Genomic DNA, 22,850 nt, shown 5'->3' with positions numbered 1-22,850 from the left:
AACCCGGAAATGTGAAATGGGTCCATTTCTTATTTTTCAGTTTGTCAAGTGTCACTGGTGATATATAGTAAGAACAATCAACTCTGATGCTTTATCTTTAAATCATTAATAATTTTATCCTATAATAATATAATATAAAATAATATCACAGAGAAATTTGATATTCACTTGCTTAATACAAATTTAATCAATAAAACAAATGGCTAGATTATGAAGATACAACGTTTTTTCATCCTGCCTTGCAAAAATATTATACAGAAAACATTTATGTGGCTTAAGGCATTAGATATATATTTATATATAAAAAAATCAATAAGTAGCAATAAGTCAACAGATGGCCAAATTATAAATGGAAAGTACAAAGGTTTACAATAATTAGTGTGTCCTCTGCATTCTGGTCATCGCTTCTCTGCACATAGTATATAAGTTCTTTTAATATCCCTGCCTTAATGCATTAAACCACAAAAGTGTTTTCTGTGTAATGGTTTTTCATGAGAGGAATGCTTCAAGAGAAACTTGTGTTTTTTTTTTTTTTGGCTGCTACAGGTGACTTAAAGGGGCCTGTATGTTATAGTTGTAAATTACCTTTAGAGGTAAAGGGTTTCTTTTTGCTCGTAAAATACATTCATAAATCATTTTCAAATTATGCCATGAAAATGTGTTTTTATCTTTTCAGCTAAACATATTTTTATGTTAGCAATTTACCAGTGATAATTAATTCATTTTTCGTTTCATTTTATCCTCAGTATTTATCTTTCTGGGGGAAAAAAAGGCTGCACTGTCTGTTTTGAAACTCTTTGGGCATGTAACTTTTACTCTTCTAAAGGATGGCTTTGATGTCATAAAGCTAATTAAATTAAGTAGCACAACAAACAACATTTCAATGATGAAATTCCACATTATAAAATTATTAATGTGTTAAAACAGACAAGAAAAATCATTCATTCATTTTTTCTTTGGCTTTGTCTCTTTATTCATCAGGGGTCGCAACAGCAGAATGAACCGCCAACTTATCCATCATACGTTTTACACAGCTGATGCCCTTACAGCTGCAACCCAGTACTGGGAAACATCCGTACACACTCTCACATTCACACACATACAATATGGCCAATTAAGTTTATTCAATTCACCTAAAGCGCATGTCTTTGGACTGTGGGAGACATCTGGAGGAAACCCACACGAACATGAGGAGAACATGCAAACTCAGGACTCGAACCAAAGACCTTCTTGCTGTGAGACGACAGTGATAACCACTGAGCCACCGTGCCACCCACAAGAAAATCGTATAAAATATATACTAGATACATTAAAATCCCTGTGCTTAATTAATAGTTTTCAGCAACAAGTAGACCACCGGACATTTTCATTACAAGAGGTGCGAACAATCACAAGCAGTAACTAATTTAAATGTGCAAACAATTAACCTGCCATGTTCTATAAGCAATAATTGATCATCACAAAACAGCGTGAGAGAGCGTGTACACTCTAATATGTAGATTCAAGCATATCTTAGTATGACAGAATCAAGCGAAATGCATTAGTCAAAAAAGCTCAACATATAAGATGAAATGCGTTCCCCTACTTTGATTCTCAGGCAAGTTGCTCTTTTCAAGCACAGCTTTGATAGCGCATTTAGAGAGAGAGAGAGAGAGAGAGAGAGAGAGAGAGAGAGAGAGAGAGAGAGTGAATTAAAAGGCTTTTTTACAGATTACACAGAAGGGAAAATAATTATACAGTGTGAAATTATAATTGACTTTGTTTACTTTGCTGGAGCAGGAACGTCAGAGGGAGGGAGCGAGGTTAAGAGGCAGCACTGAGATAGGGAAGAGAGAGAGAAAGAAAGATATATAAGAAAAACAGACCGTCAAAGACGCAGGAAGATAAGGAAAGAAAAGTGTGAAAATAAATGGCAAAAGCAAGGAAGCCAAGGTGAAGAATCGGGACAGAAAAGAGAAATGGGAAAAAGAAACGTTCTGAAGTAATACAGAATAAAATGAGTCGAGTGGAAAAAAAGGGAGAGTTCTTTAAGTGCCCCCAGATGACATGTATGCTAATGACACCGGCGGAGTTGGTCTCCACTGCTGGTCTTGTCTGCTGGAGACTCGTTAATTAGGATTTTAATCTATCAAAGCCCGTTCCTCTACACTCTTAATGCTACATTCCATATGATTAAGCACGACGCCACGGACCAATCAACAAGCGGCTCATCTCTTCACATCACTGTCTTTCACTCCTGAATCCTCTCCCACTCTCCGCCTGTGACAGCATTAAAGCCCAGTCTCTATAAACAGGTGTGTGTTTGTGTGTGTGTGTGTGTGACAGAACGGGAGCGAGGCAGTATGTGAACTAAAATGTCTATCAGCTGCTGCGGTTGGGAGAAAATGAAAGACACTTTTTTTTTTAGTGTCTGGGTCTCAAATACAGCTGAGCTATTCCGCACCACAACATCACTTCTCGAGACAGAGATCATTCAAGCTCACTAAACATCTATTACTGCCATATATAAACTGTTTTGTTGTACAGGCACGTAAATAGAGGCAGCAAATATACCCGCTGCTGTTTGTGCATGGTCATTTTTGTAAGCTGAAGATTTGTTTTGCTTTTGTAACAAGACACACAAACAATGTATGTTTTTTAACAGCTGTTACAGGTCTGAAGTGCAGGGATATCTTAACATTTAAATAATTAATAATAAATAGCTCTTCTTATCGATTGACACCCAAATATTCCACCAAATTCCTACATTTAGAAAAACACTTCAACCCAATCAACCCAGGATCATTTAGAAAACATACCGCTATATTCATTTCTAGACAGCACCAAATATGTTCCAGGAGGTACATTTTTTCAGTTTTTGTTTTCGCAAATCCACCTTTTCATGTACGCTTTCTCAGATCTGAAATTTCCCTCGTGAGTGCCATTTGCACCTGCTGTTCTTGCGTAAATCCACCAGAGGCCGCTGTCAACTGACTGACTGACTGACTGACAAATCGACTGACCCACCCTCCTTCTTTCCTAAACCCAACCAATAGTGTTTTCAAAAGCACAGATTGACCCGCCCACCCACTTCCCTAAAATCAACCGACAGTTTTAAAAAGCCATCCAGAAAAAAAAGCACTCACCTGATTTTTACCATGTTTCATATTTTACCATGTTCTCACACTGTTAATGAGTTGTTTATTTTATGTTTTGGCTTTTTTGTCTTACCCGCTTTCTCCCACCATTCTTTGCCAGACTCGAACCCTGTTGTCATGCCCAACTCCTCTCTGCATTTCAAGTCCACTGATGTACATGTTGAGCTACTGAATAAACTGGTAACAGTGGGAAAGCCGTCCTTACAGAGTTAAGCGGTCGGCTGGTAAGCATGGAAAGGAATGCTGTCATACCGCCCCGTAGCATTTGTTTTAAAGATGAAATGCAGCCATACCTACTTCTGGCTACATAATTCACGATCTTCAGAAATGTACATAGGACTATGTTTTCAGAATGAGCCTGTTGCTTTTTATCCTTTTTTTACACTATTGTTTGTGTTTATGTATTTGGCAAGGCTTTGACTTTTAGCTAGCACTTTTGAGGTAGAATGAGAATGTCTTTTCCACACTGGATAAACACACTCTGGCTCAGCCTTTACAAAAGCCACACCCTAAACTCATGCAATTGGGCGCTTCACGATATGTAAATACATACATAAAATGATAGGCAGGTAAGAATTCTTGTAAATACATATGGGCCTAATTCAATAATTGTAAGATTTAAAGGTCTTGAGAATTTCACTTAATTTCAATCGTCTGTCCACGAACCAACGATTTCTCTGGCATATGTTTTACCGGTGAATGCCCTCGTTAAGTTGCAAAACCCCAGAGCTGGGAAACACCCATACACTCTCTTGCACACTCATACGCAATGGACAATTTTTGACTGTGAGGAAACCAGAACACCAGAAGGAAACTCCCCACAGAAAAGCAACACAGGCTCATTCTGAAAGCGTAGCCCTCGTGAATTATGTAGCTAGAGCTACGTATGACTGCATTTCATCTTTTAAATAAACGATATGGAGCGGTATGTTGCTATGCCTTGTCGCGCTTACCAGCTGACCGCTTACGTCCTTATGGACGGCTTTCACACTGTTTCAAGTTTGTTCAGTAGCTCACCATGTATGTTGGCAGACTTGAGACACAGAGAGAAGATGACCACGACGACAGGGTTCGAGTTTGTTGAAGAACGGTTCCAGAAAGTGGGCAAGACAGCAATAGAATATAAAAAAAATAATATAAACAAGCAAATAACAGGGTGGGAATAAAATGGTAAAATATGAAAACATAGTTAAAATCAGGCGAGGGCTTTTCTTTTTCTAGATTCCTTTTTTTAAAAATGTTGGTTGGGTTTAGGGAAGTGTGTGGACGGGTCAATCTGTGTTTTTGAAAACACTAATGGTTGGGTTTAGGGAAGGAGGAGGGTGAGTTAGTGGATCGGTGAGTCAGTCAGTCAGTCAGTTGGTTGACAGCGGCCTCTGGTGGATTTGCACCAGAACAGCAGGCATGAATGGCACTCACAAGGGAAATTTGAGATCTCAAAAAAGTGTATACAGTGGTCTTTGATGTATTCGTATCAAAAAAATGTATTAAAAAAACTGCAAAAAAAAAAAAAATGTATATAGCAGTACGTTTTCAGAATGAGTCTGTGTTGCAGAAAAGCCTTCTGGTCCAGCCGGGACTCGAACCAGTGACCTTCTTGCTGGGCTAGCCACCATGCCACCCTTCCTGAGACTTTCAATGAAATATATTTTTATATATAAGAAATTTAGATCGTTTTACCTATTGATTGTTATTAGACTGTCCAAAACGTTCTACCAGTTCAGCCAAAAACATGAACAAAATAGGCCAATCTCAACTTTAACATTTAATAAATACAAGAGCATTTCCAAGCTCTCAAAAGAACTTGCTAAGAATCTTTCTAAGAATGTTTCTGTCACAGACCCATATTTGTTAAAGTTCTTTGATAATCTTAAACAACTGTATGTTATCAATTTAAATGACACATATTTCATTGCCAAACCTATTTAGACAATAAGTGAGCGCAAATACTATGCCATTAATTTTCCTCCAGCATTTGTTGATGTGTTTGTCTCCACAGATTAAATGAGTGCAAATGCAACCACGTTAGCAAACATGCCTTCTCACATCACATATTCGCACATGAGGGACTAAATCTCACTCTCCCCTGCACTGAGCTTTGACCCACTCTTGCGAATGAAACTGCACCCAGGTTAACCTTGTGTCACAGCCAATCCCCAGAACCCCTCAGAGTCTCCATTTATTAGAGCTCAGAGACTGTGGAGGCCTCCTCCATCCACTTTGCACTCAGGCCTGTCTGCAGCCACTTTAAATGTAAATGAAAGGCTGGGGACAGAGTCAGAGCGCCTGAGCGTTTCTCAGGGGAAAGGCACTGCGTGAGGGTAAGATGCCCTGCTTTAAAGAAGGAGAAAAAAAAAAGAAAATGCATCATGAAGGTTTCTTTTTCGCTGCCTTTAGGACTGTATGCTAGATTTGGATGTGGTTCAAAGGTAATGAAAGATAAACAGAGAAAAGATCTGTCCGCTGATGATGAAAGAAGATAGCAGCCAAATAATGGTGAGAGGTGATGGTCTCATAAAGCTGCCATGGAGCGCAAATAACAAGGCCTTTTAAATTCAAACATATTTTCTTTGGATTTCATATGTGACATTCGCCATCTGACAAACAAAAAATAGTCAGTGGCATTAGCCCACAAAATAGATTTCAGAGGACTATGTGAATTACAATCTGTTTTACACACACATACACAGATTCTGGAAGCTGCATGTTTGTGATTTTATTCACTAAAAATTGCCTTGACTTCCCAAATTATTCAAGACAGCCCATGAAAACATGTGTCAGGCTTGATTTTCAAGTTGTTTTTCAACCGGCTTTAATTGGCTATTGTATCAGTCACTACAGTTTTATTCCAGATATGCATTACTTAATGTCCCAGCTGTTACAGCATCACTAATGGACTGCCTTTCTGAAAGTCCTCTCACAAGACACAAAGATCCAATTTAAATGCATTTAAATGCAAGTAATCTGAAATGCTTAGTTTGAATTAATAAAAAAACCTTGTCAATGACACAAAATATAAGCTTAAACTATGGTGAAAGGATTGGCTTGAATCTGTGCCACATTAACAGCCCAGACTCATTGGAAATGCTTCTGCAAACCTTTTTGAACATTGTAAAAATTGTTGTTGTGTAGCATGTTTCAGATTAAAAATCCGCTAGACTGTGAATCGAAATCCTTACTTAGTGTCTGATTCAGATACACATCCTTCTTGTTGTACAAATTCATGAGAAAGCAGAGCTTGTCATTCAGATCACCTAGACCAGCAAACCACTGACATAAACTCTTCCCTAAAACCAACCAATAGTGTCTTCAAAAGCAAACATAAGAGAAATGTAGACTGCAAGCACATACAGTTGAAGTCAAAATTATTAGCCCCCTTTGAATTTTATTATTGTTTTTTTATATTTCCCAAATGATGTTTGGGATAATATATATATATTTCTTCTGGAGAAAGTCTTATTTGTTTTAATAAGCAGTTTTTATAAAAAAAAAAAAAAACATTTTAAGGTCAAAATTATTAGCCCCTTTTAAGCTATATATTTTTTTCGATAGTCTAAAGAACAAACAATCGTTATACAATAACTTGCCTAATTACCTTAACCTGCCTAATTAACCCAATTAACCTAGTTAAGCCTTTAAATGTAATTTTAAGCTGTATAGAAGTGTCTTGAAAAATATCTAGTCAAATATTATTTACTGTCATCATGGCAAAGATAAAGTAAACCAGTTATTAGAAATGTGTTGAAAAAATCTTCTCTCCATTAAACAGAAATTGGGGGGAAAAAAATAAGCAGGGGGGCTAATAATTCAGGGGGCTACAACTGTATGTTGTGGTTTCACAAAAATGTAAACTGAAGCATATTTTCCAATAAGCCTGTGTTGCATAATACAACAAGATCACTGAAAATGTTTGCTAAAGCACGTCTAGAAATTAAAGCTCAATGAGGTCTGAAGACCGGTGCATGATGGTAGGAAGGTTGCAAAACTTGGTGGTACATGTACAAAAGTAACAATTTATATCCAAAGATTCGTTGAACAGGGAACAAGGACAACCTGTTCAACTGGCGTTGAATCAAGCTTGATTTGCCTGTGGGCTTTGAACCAGGGGAATTTATTTAAACCACACTACTCATCAGAAACAAGTGCTACTTCTCTCTCTTAAGCTGTCAATGCTTGTCCTGCAAAAGTCAAGATGTCTGAAGGACTTTTAGAAATTGTGTCCCACTTCAAACAGGAAGCAGAGCAGGGTGGTAAAATGCAAAGAGGAAAAAATAACCACATGACCCGATAAAGATGGTGACAATATTCACAGCATTTCACTTGTTATTAATTTTACTGAACAAGTTTTCAAATTGAAGCACTTGTAGCTGTAATATACATTGCTGTTTTCGATATTAATCGCATATTCAAACACTGCCAATTTTAAACTATAACGATGAATTGTAAATTTATCAAACAGCCATTTTAAATAGCACATTGGATTTTATTTGTGTATCATCATCCTATACTGAGCTGATGCACGTTTGCATCTATTTCATTTTATTGAGGAGAGCAAGCGTGATTGAGAGATTGTGCATGAAATGAGGGCCATCCCATCATGCCTACCCCCCGATCTGTTTGCAAAAACATAATGCCGTTTCAGGATGACAGAAAAAAGCATTTTCCAGAAAGCGCCCATGGATCTTTTAATATCACATCTTCATCTCACCACCCACGTTCCTCTGCTCACCTATTCACCCAATCAATCCATCCCTCTCTATGGCTGCCAATGAATACGGCTGCAAGCAAAGAGATGATGACAAGTGCCTGCCCGACGTGGCTATAACCGTTATCGAGCAATCACTCCAGAATTAGAGCAGACATCATGACAGATGCCAAACCCACCACATATGAAGCCTGTCTATACGTATCTATCACAGAGAATGAGAGAAAAACAAAAAGAGAGTGACAGAGAGTGAAAGAGGTGGCATATATGAAGGATGCTTGTTTTTTTTTTAGTCAGGCAGGCAGAAAGTGTTTAGCAAATGTCATTCAATTAGCAGACAGAAATTTGGCAAATAGATGTTAATAAGCAAAAAGTGCAGATGCTAAAAGTGAGCAGTGCAAGAGGGAGCAGGTTCCTTTTGTGCGCTAAGAAATTCAAAACATCTAATTAAAACAGATCATAGGAAATACAATTATGCAATAAGCCACGAGAGGTTGGGCGTTACAATGATTTATCACTTTTGTTCTTTTAATCGTGGTAAAATCACATGGTTTTAAGGGCTTAACAGCAATATGCAGCCGGAACTCTCACTGGTGTTTTCTAAGTATTCACACACAAATGTAATACAGTACATGTTTTTATATGCGGAGCTGAACAAAAACTATTTATATGGACTATAAGCGCAATTGAGTGTGTGTAACGAACAACCTTATAAGTCCAAAAAATAAAATAAAAAAGATCATGTGACATTAATTTTATGTGTGAACTTTGCATACAGATACAGTTTGGGGATATTTTCACTCCACCAAGAGTCTGCATTTTAAACATTAAAATAGCTATGTCCACTAGGAAGAATAGAGATGCCGCTTGCTGTCATGTTCGCTTCGGACAAAAAAAGGCAAATCCTCTGCAAAAAAAGGAAAGCCGACATGAACAAATGGAAGGGCAGTGTAAGGAAGGCTTTGAGGGATGCTGGGAAACCATATTTGAATTGAAAAGTTGAACAAAAACCAGGGGAAAATCCACCGAAAGAGGTGTGTGGAAGAACCGTATATGTGATGTGAACTCTCTCTATCTGAGCGCCAGTGGTGGAAGTAACGAATTACAACTACTTACGTTACCGTAATTGAGTACATCTTTTGGGTATTTGTACTTTCATGAGTATAATTTTAAGTCTGTAATTTTACTTGTACTTGAGTACAAATTAAGCTGAGTAATTTATTTCGTTACTTTTAAAATCACAATTTGTTACAGAGTCCTGTAAATAAATTAATATTTCAACCGCTGACTTCGGTAACCATTAAAAAAATCTCATCTTAACGGACCAATGAAAAGCCTGGTACATTATTTGAACCAAAAAACAAGTTCAGGCTACTGCAGATTTACGTGAGCTGACCGTCATCATACAGTCACAAAGTTATCGATTGACATATGGGGATTCAAGAAAGCAGAAAGCAGTAGGAGAAGCTGTGTGAATATATTATCTTCATTTAATAAATGACTTGCACCTCAGAAGGTGGGAGAATGGAGGGAGTGATTGAGATGTCTTGTCAGGGAGAGAGATCACAAGCGTTTCTACACTGTTCTAAGTAGATCAGGGCTGACGGGCATGCCGTTGCAAAATCGCCCAAATTTTCATTACCCGCCTATGTCATTTTTTACCAGCAAAAATAAATTCAAAAGTGGTGAAAAATGTACTTAATTACATTAACATGAGTAGTAGTAATTCGTTACTTCTACCACTAGGGAAACCGCCCAATCTGGCAACACTGAAAGTAATTTGCGGTGTTACAACTACAAATGAGACCAACATGCAATAGCCAATCAGCTTTTTATTCAGTGCACGCAGCGAATGTGACGTTTTCGCTGTATTTGCGGAGGTTCGCTATGGGTGAGCACGACATGATTTCGGGTGAACAGTTCGCGCCGCGTTTGATTTGAGTTGAATATGAAACACTTTAAAGAGATTTTGTCTAAAACAGTACGACTGTACAGACATCTTAACGATCCAACCAAGCGTGATCATCAAAGAGATAACCAGATGACCAATAATTCTTCGCTAGAAATTGCAACAGCCATGAAAAGGAGGAAAGTGTTTTGTCAAAAAGTTTGGAAAAACCTGAGAGATAAGTTTCTTAAAACAAAAAAAGAGGCCATGCAAAAGTGGAGACCCATGTGGTTTTATATTACAGAATATGTTTTTCCACCATTTATAGGTTTTGCACTGATGTATAATTTCGAAGTTAAAACAATGTAATATCTACAAACCAAAATTAAATTACAAATTATGTCTTTGATGACTGGAAAATAATATTTGAACCTATCAGTTTACAATATACTGATGCCCAATTTCTAGGCTTTATTGGTAATAATGGACAGGATTGTTGGACCATTATTGCCTTTTCAGCTTATAAGTAGAGGACAGAAACTAGCCAGCCAGACAGACAGACAGTAGTTTTTTTGTTTTTATTCTTGTTATAATTAAAATATAATTGTAGAGCAGCCCATTTTCTCTTGTCATTGATATTTAACTTTAATAGGTAGAACTGTCCAAGATATAAACAAAGGTGAGTGATGCATCAAAGTTTGGTTTAAAAAATCTTGAATGGTTATAAAACTTTATATTTATTCATTCATTCATTCATTCATTCATTCATTCATTCTCTTTTCAGCTTAGTTCCTTTATAATCAGGGTCACCACAGTGGAATGAACCGCCAACTTATCCAGCACGTTTTCCACAGCGGATGCCCTTCTAGCTGGGAAATATCCATACACACTCATTCACAACTACGGACAATTTAGCTTACCCAATTCACCTAAAGCGAATGTGTTTGGACTGTGGGGGAAACCGGAGCACCCGGAGGAAACCCACGCGAACGCGGGAGAACATGCAAACTCCACACAGAAACGCCAACTGACCAAGCCAAGGCTCGAACCAGTGACTTTCTTGCTGTGACTGCGCCACCCTGTTGCATAGCTTTGTAATCATTATAATAAATTATCAAAATAATTAGTTTCAAAATCTTAAACAATATTAATGTGATGACGTAGTTCCGGAAACTTCCTACTTCTCTGTTTATCCGTCTGACTTTACGGTGGGTTTCTTTTGACCGCCCCCTGTCGTTTTAAAGAATATCACAACGGCGAACGTGTCAAGTATAAAAGCCTCGTCCATTTCGTGAGGAGCGCGATGCGGCGCCAGGTGAAAGTATTAATCAGCCTTAAGATGTTTGTTTGTTTTTTTCCTGTAGTTTAATGGTGCATCTAACCGGTCTTTAGTACTGTTCAATTTGAATAAATTTATTTTACCACAAATTTTGTGATTTTGCATTTTCTCTTGTGTGTTTTTGATATTGTGATATAGGTCTTAAATTTATAATTAATAGTCTTACAAAGTCTTAAATTTGACATTATGATATCTGCAGAAACCCTGCTGTTTGTTATCCCCTGACACTGGGATAAGTTAATACTGTTTATAAAGTTACAAAAGTGTTTTATAAAACACAATGGTAAGAAGACTTACAACTTAATTTTTGTGACATTTTATTTATTTTATTTGTGTGCGTGTATATATATGTTTGTGTGTGTGTGTGTGTGTGTGTGTGTGTGTGTGTGTGTGTGTTTAGGGGTGGGCGAATTGTGTTTTATTGCCTGGATCTTGTCTAATTCAGCAATTATGGATAATTCCACCAATACCACCAGCTAAAAAGTAATTTGTACTCTGAGTAGTTTTTAGGAAGAGTAATTTGTACTTTTAGTTTTTAACACCAGTACTTTTACTTGTAATTGAGTACAATTTCAGCAATGTAATAGTACTTGTAATTGAGTACAAATTTTTAGTACTTCTTCCACTACTGCTGAGTGCGCAGAGGAGCGCTAAAAATCACAATGAAGTCAATATAAACCAGATACCATATATAATAAAGCTGTACCAATGCATATTTCCCGCCTGTCCTGTGTAAACTACGGCAAGCAGAGTTTATTTGTTTATATATTTATTCATATCGTGAGATGGCGGATCGCAAGAACAATTTGAAGTAATATATACACAAGTACGTCCTCCAGCTGCAATGACAATATTTAGCTATGATGTATGTCTGCATTTTATATATTTATTGTTGTATTTATTTTATTGTTTGTTGTTAATAATTGATTGTTATTGCCTGTACTGTAAGAAGATCTATGTATTGTACATTGTTCATACTGTAGTTTGTTTTTAAATAATACTACTACTACTACTACTACTACTACTACTAATAATAATAATAATAATAATAATACTAATAATAATAATAATAATAATGGGGCATCACGGTGGTGCAGTGGGTAGCATTGTCAGCTCACAGCAACAAGGTCGCTTTTTTCGAGCCTCGGATGGGTCAGCTGGCATATCTGTGTGGGTTTCCTTCAGGTGCTTCGGTTTGCCCACAGTTAAAAAAAAAAAACAAGTGCTATAGGTGAATTGGGTAGGCTAAATTGTCCGTAGTGTATGGCTGAGAATGAGTATGTATGGATGTTTCCCAATGATGGGTAGCAGCTGGAAGGGCATCCGCTACGTAAAACATGTGCTGGATAAGTTGGTGGTTTAATCCGTTGTGGTGACCCCAGATTAATAAAGGGACTAAGCCGAAAAGAAAATGAATGAATGAGTGAATAATTATAATAAACTTGAAAGAAATTAATATTACCCTGAAGTTTGTGTTACTGTATTAAAACTAAGATAAAGGAATCAGATTTTAGTGGTTTCAAGTGATATGATGAATTGGAGTTATTCTGCTATTCTACACTAACTGGACATATACCGCTCTTCCACATTTGAGAAATATAAATCACAATAAACTGACACAGAAAAAAATGATCTCCCAAGAATTGAGAAGATTCTGTTGTCTATTGTCTGTTGTCTTCAAGTAAAATAAAAATGTATAATATAATGTTCACAATCCAATGGAAAAATCTTATTACTCAAAATTTGAAAATATGGACTTATATGGTTGTTCATCTCAAGGCCTCAATTAAAGCTTTACAAGTACACACACGAACAAAATAAAATACATTTCTATTATATTCACATACATTTTACAGTTTTACATACTATATTATCATATATAATCCATTGGAATTAACATCTGCTTGACACTCCAGCATAATAGCTGCCTCTATTGCACCTTAATGCTGCTTGACACCCATCAAATGGAAACAAAGAAGTGTATAGCTACTACTGTTGCACTTTCTTTTCTGGAGTAGATGACAGACAAAAACAAGATGCTGAAAGAAGTAAATTTTCCAGTGTGGGAGTGATAATAACTCTACAGGAAGCACTGACAACAGCAAAATATTTGTGTGCGTTTTTGTGCAGTTATTTTTACTCTAAACTCCCTTCATATGGAGCACAACTGCAGTGTTCTGGTCAAAAGAAAAACTCCACAGGAAAACAGATTTTTAACAGTAACTAATAAAGACAACTTTAAAGACAAACCTGTTGTTAATTGGATGTGCAGTATATGCTTTTGTCGACTCCATCTGTTCTAATTAATTCAACAGATTTTTAAAAACAATCAAGTTGGTAGCTGATTTTGTTTAAAAATAATAATAATAATAATCTACCTTACCAATGATGCTGTACAATACAATCTATCAATAAGACTAAGCATATTATGCAAATTTCTTCATATTTCTAGCATTTTTACAACCCTTTATTCGGGCTGAATTTTAGCTTTGCTGTGCGTAATTTGTTGTGTTGTATTCATGCAGTGTATAGAAGGAATGAAGAAGAGATTAACCTCTCCGAACTGGCAATTGGACAGTCAGATAAATTCTGTGTGCTAAACTTCTGTTCAATTTTGATGCAACGTCAGCAGAGAAACCAATTTCAACACATCACAACCTCCTCCTCCTTTTTCATTCAATAACAGTATGTGCATTCCTGCCACCTAATGGGATGGAGTGTGAAACTCAGATAGAAAGGAAGAAAATTCTTCTAAATTCTTCTAATCAGTGGTGCCTTTCGGAAAACCACCAGTAGCCAATTAAGTTTGCAAATTCCGTTGTTACAAACATTGTTCGATGATTTGGCGTTTCCTAAATCCATCATTCCAATGAACATTTGCAAACTGCGACGCAAAATTGTATGCTTGCAACTCCACCTCTAGAGCTTTAGTTAGAAGGATAACTCCTGGTTATGTTCTATTCTTAGTTATCCCCCTATGCCCTATTTATTTAGAATGTTCCAACATTTAAACATTACAAAAAACACTAAGGTCATTACTCTTAGGTGTAATTTGCTTTCAAAGTGTTTTTACAGTTCAGTTTTAGCAATCTTCATGTTGACAATTGTGTTCCCTTCATAGTGCACTTAGAAAACATTTATGCCATTTTGAACACAGCCGTGGCTCATGACGAAAGCTATAACTTACAGCAGATGACCTATTATTTAAAAGCAGAATACATTATTTCTCCAATGCTTGTGAAAACAAAAATATATAACATACATTAATGCTTTTTATAGTAGGCTATAAGTAATGTATCACTATATGACATGGGGCTGTTAGTTAGAACATTTCTGCAGTGGTTTAAATATGTCAAATTGTAAAAGTAGACTTTAACAATAAATAAAATAGAATAAACAATAAATAAACAATATTTTATTCATTTTCTTTTTGGCTTAGTTTCTTCATTCATCAGGGGTCGCCACAGCAAAATGAACCGCCAATTTATCCAGCAAATGTTTTACGCAGCGGATGCTGTTCCAGCCACAACCCATCACTGGGAAACACCTGTACACCTATATCTTGCATTTACACACATACACTACGGCTAACACAAGGAGAACATGCAAACTCCACACAGAAATGCCAACTGGTCCAGCCGGGGCTCGATCCAGCGACCTTTTTGCTGTGAGGCTATCATGCTACCCACTGCGCCACCGTGACGCCCATAAACAATAATATTAATAACAATTAATACAGCTAAAAATAATAATAATTATTATTAAGCAGGAATTTAAAAATGTCTTACTAATTACAACCATTAATGATTTACATGATTTATATTTGAGATTAAAATACGTCTTAGCTACTTTTAGAATAGAATATGAAATATTCTCAATAATATTTGTAAAGGAAACATAGGCCCTATATGTGCCTTATACATATATTTCAATTAATATGGAAAGCAAGTGCATGTTTTTTTACCAAAACTAATATTGGATTTTTTTTTATTGCGTAAAAAACTATATAACTTGGACAAAAAAAATATGTTTTTTTTTCTCTAAAGAAGTTGTTACTCCACCCTGTTTACAGCATCATTATGGATGTTTTACGTTATAACTAACATGGTTTAAATGTTCAAACAGAGAAACTACGGCCTTGGGAAACACTCGTCACTACATCCTTCTTTTCCCAAACTATGCATCGTACTATGATAGTTCAGCTGCGAGTTATATTGTTGTTTGGGAAACGCACTCCTGATCTGTTTTTCCACAAATGTTTAAACAGAAAAACATGCACTTTTAATTGTTCCTGTGAGGTCTGGAATAAAAACCCAAGTATACTTTGTACACATTTTTTCACTTTCAAAATGAAGTTAAAAAAGCTGAGTAATGGTAAACTGTTTTTGAACACTTCTGCACTGCAGTAGGCGGGGTTGTAAATGTGTCAAGCTGCTCACAAGTACCTCTAAACACAACCATGGTGGCTGAGAAAGAACAATAGTTACACAAACATCTGGCAACCAGCTTTCCTCACAAGCCACTGCAGTACAAACATTGTATTCTATTTGCTGTGGACAGGCATTGAAAGTCAACTCAATTATTGCACAACACGATGGACTTCATGTCTGGTGTGTGACCCCTTCCGAGTCTTTACAATCTCTCCACGAGCAATTGAACAGTGGCAGATACATCAGCACCAGTTCTGTTACTTGACCCTGTAGTATAGTATGTGGTTAGTGTTTTTGTTTTGGACGTTGTTCTCATGTGTGACACATGGAATGTGAACGTAATGGAGGGGAAGAAAGCACATGTCTATAGCCCTTTCACACATACAGACCTTTCTAAAAAATTACCGGCAATTTTCCGGAAAGGGATCATGTGTGAAAAGGCCCTTTTTGAAACTACTGGTAAATTCATTCTGGCAATTTTCCGGAAAGAGAAGTTGTAACATTACCGGTAATTTGTTGAAATGCTGCTCTGTATGAACGCAAAAGGAAGACTGCGGGAAAGAACGAATTCCTGTTTAGAACACATTGACGCGAAACGTCTACTCCAGCCAATCAGAACATTCAGACACATTCACATCTGCGCTGTTTATGAAAATAAAAGCCTTTGAATATTTTTAGACACATTCAGCTGCTAGATGTAATATCAAAAATATCAATAAAATGCTTATGATAAACTGTGGATTGTTTACCTTCATGCTCTGCTTCAGTTGCTTGACGCATGCTCCAGTGAGCGGTGCACACACATATTATGTACATCTCGACTTTTGAAAGTGTTCCTCTATATGTATTGATTGAAGTTGTTCACAATACTTATCAATCCACAGAACTTGTAATGTAGTCAAACGTGTAAACATTTAGCTGCAGTTCACGCTTCTGCCTTTGTATGTCTCTGTTGCAAAGCAGGTGCATGAATTCTAAAGCTTTGAATAAAAGTGAAACCATCAACAAACGCCCGACCCCTTCTATGTTTACAAATACAAGCGCAGCCGTTTAGAGGCCATTTCTGGTTAATGATGTCAGAATTTTCTAGTATTTTGTAACGGATGTGAGCGGTCTTTTCCAGAAAAATTCCAGAACGTCCTTGCCTGTGTAAACAGCACTTGAATTTACCGGTAAAGTCGTTATCAGTGGGTGAAAGGGGCTCATGAAAGCGTTCCAGAACAGAATTACTAACTTTGTAATCATAACGGACCAATGGCAGGAGTTTAGGAGCTGTTTTAAACTGAAAATAGGCCATACAGTATTTAGTTTGAAATTATCACCAATTATCTGAGTTCATTCCTAGACTTCATTTGAAGTATACTGGGGCTTTAAATCCTTTAATAGCACACCCCCCTGAACATGAAAATCTGTGTCTGTTTCTTTGGTCATGCAGGTGAGGGCACAGACACTGAGTTGGAAATTGGATAAAAATCCCATGAGTATGCCTGGTTTGCCCAATTTTTACATATCTTTGTTTAGAATCAATTGAATTAGTCGTGACTCACCTCGAAGCAGGTTGCTTTTGTTCATGGCCCTTTTTTAATTCCAGCACTGCTGAAAAAAGTGTAAGGACACCAATGTCCTCATTTCTATTGTATAATATAGCTATTTGTATTATATTATTTTGATCACAACAACTGTGATGTAAAACTCAGATGATGTAACAGCTCTAATCTATAATATTAAATACATTTGTTTGTTCTCTTGGCTGTTATGAAATCCAGAGACATGCAGCATTACTCATAAACATGTGCTTTTAGTGTTTCACAATTGCTTTAAAAAATATTATTCATTCATGCAGTATTCAGATATTAAACATATTCATTTTGTAAACAGAAAAGAGCAGGCAGACAGATTACAGACAGATGTTCAGGAGCTGAATCTCTCTAAGCCCAAATAGGTGTGTTTACAGGCACATCTTCTTAATTCAAGCCTTTTGTTCAAGACAAAACAACCGACTTGCTTCATTTGTATCATAGTCACAGGGCCTGTTGCTGTCTGGGGAGAGAAAAACAAGCACAAATCTTTCTCCCCCCCACCCATTTTAAAAAACGAGCAATCATCTCTCCCCCTGCAGTAATGCGTCTCGTCCTTGTATATTTCAATGGTGATATGACATTGTGCTGGCCTGCCTTTGATAAGCCTGCGAGATGGAATCAAAGCAAGAAACCTTCCTGCTCCCAGTCCACCAATGAATATTAGAGAGAAAATGAGATATGATAGTGGAAGTAAGCAAAAGAGTGAAACCTTGAAAGAGATAGAGAGACAAAAAGAGAGGAGGAGAGGAAACATGGGTGCTGAATGAAGATGGAAGAGGGACGAAAAGACAGAGATGAAAGGGAAAAGAGACAATAAGATGAAGCGACTCTGACAGATGAGAGGTGCAGCAACAAAGAGCTGGTGTTTGAGCAAGCAGCTGAGCAGTTCACACCACGTCACGTCTCAGCCTGCAGATCTGTGCACTGTGGTCTGCAGGAGAAATCGAAATACAGCCTCACCCTCAGAAACATCAGAAAAATAACAGTCTGGTCTGGGTGATGCAAAAGTGATCTGGCAAAGCTGGCGATCATATATGTAATGGTTGGAACTGCAGGATTTCACTGTACTTCAGAATCAGAGGTGTTCAAATGTTCAAGACCACATCAATGGCATTCAGTACTGACTGACAAAATACAGCCCAAGGAGAGTAGTTCTGGATAAGCAGAACCCCTGGTTCTTCAAGCAAATAAACAGTCAAACAAATAAACAATTATTAAAAAAATTGTGAAGGATATTTAATCTAAATGCTGAGAGAGGATAATGGTTACATCAAAAATTTGGCATGGTTTTCCCCTGGCATTGATGTTTAGTGGAGTGTTTCTATTGTGACCAGCTGTGCTTAGAATTTATTGATGTCCTTCTCTCTTATTACATTATGCTTTATTTTCCTTTTAGTGTGGCTAATTAGTATTAGTGAATTAACAAAAACCCAACTGTGTTCTTGCCTCGCATTGGCTCATGTTTCATGGTTTCATCTGGACCAAAAAGCTGCCCATGAACACACCAAATCAACGGCAGCCAACTGAAACGAGAGCCGCGTTCTGCACCTGAGTTGGAAGATGTCTTTGCATTGGGTAGTATCTGTTTTCCCATTCACAATGGGAATGGAAACTTCTGACTTGCATGTACAAAGCATAAACAAAGCCAAGCCAGGCTCGTTCTATTTACATACCCCTATATATCTGAAGATCGCCAAATACGCCAGGAATTATGTTTTTTTGCAGTTTTGAGGCCGCTCTGTATGCTTTTTCACATCTCAGATTGCTCTTGTGAGTGCCAATAGCACCTGCTGTTCTAAATCCACCTGAGGCCACTGTTGACTGAGTGACTTTCTGACTGGCCAACCGACTGATCCCCCTAACTTCACCCTTCCCTAAACCAACCCAATAGTGTTTTTAAAAGCACCGATTGACCCACCCACCAATGCACTCTGAAGCAGGTTTTCATTCAGGATGTCTCTGTACATTGCTGCATTCATCTTTCCCTCTATTCTGTCTCTGTACATTGCTGCATTCATCTTTCCCTCTATCCTGTCAAGTCTTCCAGTTCCTGCTGCTGAAAAACATCCCCACAGCATGATGCTGCCACCACCATGCTTCACTGTAGGGATGGTATTAGCCTGGTGATGAGCGGTGCCTGGTTTTCTCTAAACATAACGCCTGGCATTCACTCCAAAGTGTTCAATTTTAGTCTCATCAGACCAAAGAATTTTGTTTCTTATGGTTTGAGAGTCCTTCAGATGCCTTTTGGCAAATTCCAGGCAGGCAGTAGCTTCCGTTTGGCCAATCTACCATACAGGCCTGGTTGGTGGATTGCTGCACAGATGGTTGTCCTTCTGTAAGGTTCTCCTCTCTCCATAGAAGAACGCTGGAGCTCAGACAGAGTGACCATCAGGTTATTGATCACCTCCCTGACTAAGGCCCCTCTCCTCTGATCACTCAGCTTAGATGGCCGGCCAGCTCTAGGAAGAGTCCTGGTGGTTCCAAACATCTTCCACTTATGGATGATGGAGGCCACTGTGCTCATTGGAACTTTCAGAGCAGCAGAAATTTTTCTGTAACCTTCCCCAGCCCTGTGCCTCAAGACAATCCTGCCTCGGAGATCTATTGACAATTCTTTTGTCTTCATGCTTGGTTTGTGCTTTGACATGCAATGTCAACCCTGGGACCTTATATAGACATACGTATGCCTTTTCAAATCATATCCAGTAAACTGAATTTACCACAGGTGAACTCCAATTAAGCTGCTGAAACATCTCAAGAATGATCAGTGGAAACAGAATGTACCTGAGCTCAATTTAGAGCTTCACAGCAAAGGCTGTGATTACTTATGTACAAGTGATTTTTCAGGATTTTTATTTTTAATAAATTTGCAACAATTTCAAAAAAAATCTTTTTTCACATTGTCAATATTGGGGTATTTTATGTTGAAATTTGAGGAAATAAATTAATTTAATCCATTTTGGAATAAGGCTGTAACAAAAAAAAATCTGCATAAAGCGCTACAAATACTTTTCCGGATGTACTGTACACAGAGAAAAAAAAATCGATTTTACACTTTTTTACTTTATTTTCAGTTATAAGATGACAAAGACACTAGAGACTCCACCCACTATCTGAGGTACAGAAAAATTAACTCTACTGGGAATTGTTTAGTGTGTTGCTAGTCTTAATTTTAAACATAATCATTCATAATCTGTTCATTTTGTATTTGAGTAAACTATGAATTCTAATATTATTTAGATTAAAATAGGCTATACATTATTTATGAGATTAATCAAGGCAAGGTTTGAGCCTTGATGTTTAAGTAGAAAAATTTCTTGAAAAAGAAAGAAAGAAAGAAAGAAGGAAAGAAGGAAAGAAAGAAAGAAAGAAAGAAAGAAAGAAAGAAAGAAAGAAAGAAAAAAAAGACAAAGAGAAATAGAAATAGAAATAGAAAGAAAGATAAGACAGAGAGACATAGTAATAAAGAAAAAAAGAAAGATAAAAACAGACAGACAGACAGACAGACAGACACAGACAGACAGACAGACAGACAGACAGACAGACAGACAGACAGACAGACAGACAGACAGACAGATAGATGATAGATAGATAGATAGATAGATAGATAGATAGATAGATAGATAGATAGATAGATAGATAGATAGATAGATAGATAGATAGATAGATAGATAGATAGATAGATAGATAGATAGATAGATAGATAGATAGATAGATAGATAGATAGAAAGAAGGTTTAGGGTAAATCAGAGCAGCTTGGGTGTGTGTTGTACATATGGACTGTCGACTCTCATTTCCAGCATACACTAATGGTTGTCAAGATCTGTTTATTAACAACCAAATGCCCGTGCAGAAAATCTTTGAAATCTATTTCACGCATCGTCCAACCGGATTATTTATTAGCTTTTCCACTTTCTTATCATCAGTTGTGATCAATACCTGATTGGTCCAGCAGCGAGGTGAGGTAAGAATGCATTGCCTGATTGGCCCAAAAATTGCCTAGCAACGTCTGAAATAGAATGGAATCATTCTGGCTCAATGTTAATGACTCTGGAGCCGACGGCTGTATTCAGATCCTCAGATTTGTGTGTTCATTGTCATGAGATTTTGTCTCAGATAAAGGCTGTTGTTGGATATGGTGCATTTCACACATCTCCAGTTGTTACCAACCAAATGCAGTGGTCTATCATGCAAATATATACGACCAGCAGACACACTGATACACACAATGATTCCGCTGCACATCAGACTTTCCATATTCAAACTCCAGATGACATTTAAATAGAGAAACTCTAAAAACAGAGATAGGACTGACACATTAGAAAGCACACACACTTTCTCTCTGTTACACACACACACACACACACACACAAACACACACGCACACACACGCACACACACACACGCACACACACACACACACACTGATTAATAGGTTGTGACTTCTGTAATACAGTGTATATAGGCATGTCAAATGAGAGGAGATGGTGATGCTAATCTTTCACACTGATTTAAGCAGCCAGCACCCCCCAAGAGTATTTTTTTCCTCCTTTTTATTATTATTTTTTTCTCCCCAGGATGAATGAAATACTACTCCAGCCAGATTTACACCGTTTATGAATTCCATTTATGGTTCATCACCAATAGCACCTATTGTAGCATTGAGGTATTTTGATAGGACCTTTGAAAGCAGTAAGCATAACTTTATCATAACTTAATAATTAACATTTAATACAATTTTTAAAATAATATTTGCATGAAAACCAAACCTGGAAAATTTGCATATTGTTCTAATCCTCTACTTTTTAAAACCCCTGTGGTGCTAATGTTACAATTACCAGTCTCTAGATGATTAGAAAGCTTTAATCAGTTATTACATAATGGGGGTTGAAAAACACAGAGAAGACGTTTCTCTTTTCAGAATGAGGGTGTGAGACCAAGCACACCAATATTCAATATGCCAAAACGATTTCATTTAAAAAAAAAATAAAGAAATAAAGAAACCAAATAACAAAGGCCAAAGCCTTTTATGTACCAAATCTATAGCATTCATTGAATGTCCAACAAAATACTTGAAAATTTTGACATTTTCAAGTAAAACACGTAAAACAACTAAATTATTTTTCCATTTCTATGGTCAAGAATGTGCATTAAATGAACAGTATGTTGTAAAATGTTCAGTTTATAAAACTGATTTTGTATTTCCTGTATATATTTTTTTGCCTTTCAAAGTAACAGTAGCCATTTACTTTCATTTTATCAATGACAAAGGAACTTAGTATCAAATTATTTTTTTTCTTAGGGGTCTTTTACTGAAGTAACACAATTACCTACATCTTGGACAGCCTGAACTCATTCATTCATTTTCTTTTCGGCCTAATCCCTTTTATTAATCTGGGGTCGCCACAGCGGAATGAACCGCTAACTTATCCAGAATGTGTTTTACGCAGTGGACTTCCAGCTGCAACCAGCCTGAACTATCTTTATGAAATAAATGGGAGACAGACAAAACATTCTCAGATATACCATTATATTAATATGCACTAACCGGCCACTTTATTAGGTACACTTAACTAGTACTGAGGTGGACCAACTTTTGCCTTCAGAACTGCCTTAATCTTTCATGGTATCGATTCAACAAGGTACTGAAAATATTCCTCAGAGATTTTGGTCCATATTGACATGATAGCATCATGAAAGCAGTTGCTGCAGATTTGTCGGCTGCACATCCATGATGCGAATCTCCCGTTTTACCACATCCCAGAGGT

General features: G+C 37.1%; 1 protein-coding gene across 1 annotated transcript in view; it reads right to left on the bottom strand.

Annotated features, from left to right (window-relative positions):
• Positions 1 to 22,850, bottom strand: part of ptprn2 (protein tyrosine phosphatase receptor type N2) — a 278,828-nt gene that overhangs the window by 98,102 nt on the left and 157,876 nt on the right. The window lies entirely within an intron of this gene.

This window comes from Danio aesculapii, chromosome 7, assembly GCF_903798145.1.
Source record: "Danio aesculapii chromosome 7, fDanAes4.1, whole genome shotgun sequence".
NCBI classification, from domain to species: Eukaryota; Metazoa; Chordata; class Actinopteri; order Cypriniformes; family Danionidae; genus Danio; species Danio aesculapii.
Note: the sequence above shows the minus strand (reverse complement) of the source record. Positions and strands in the feature narration are given on the sequence as shown.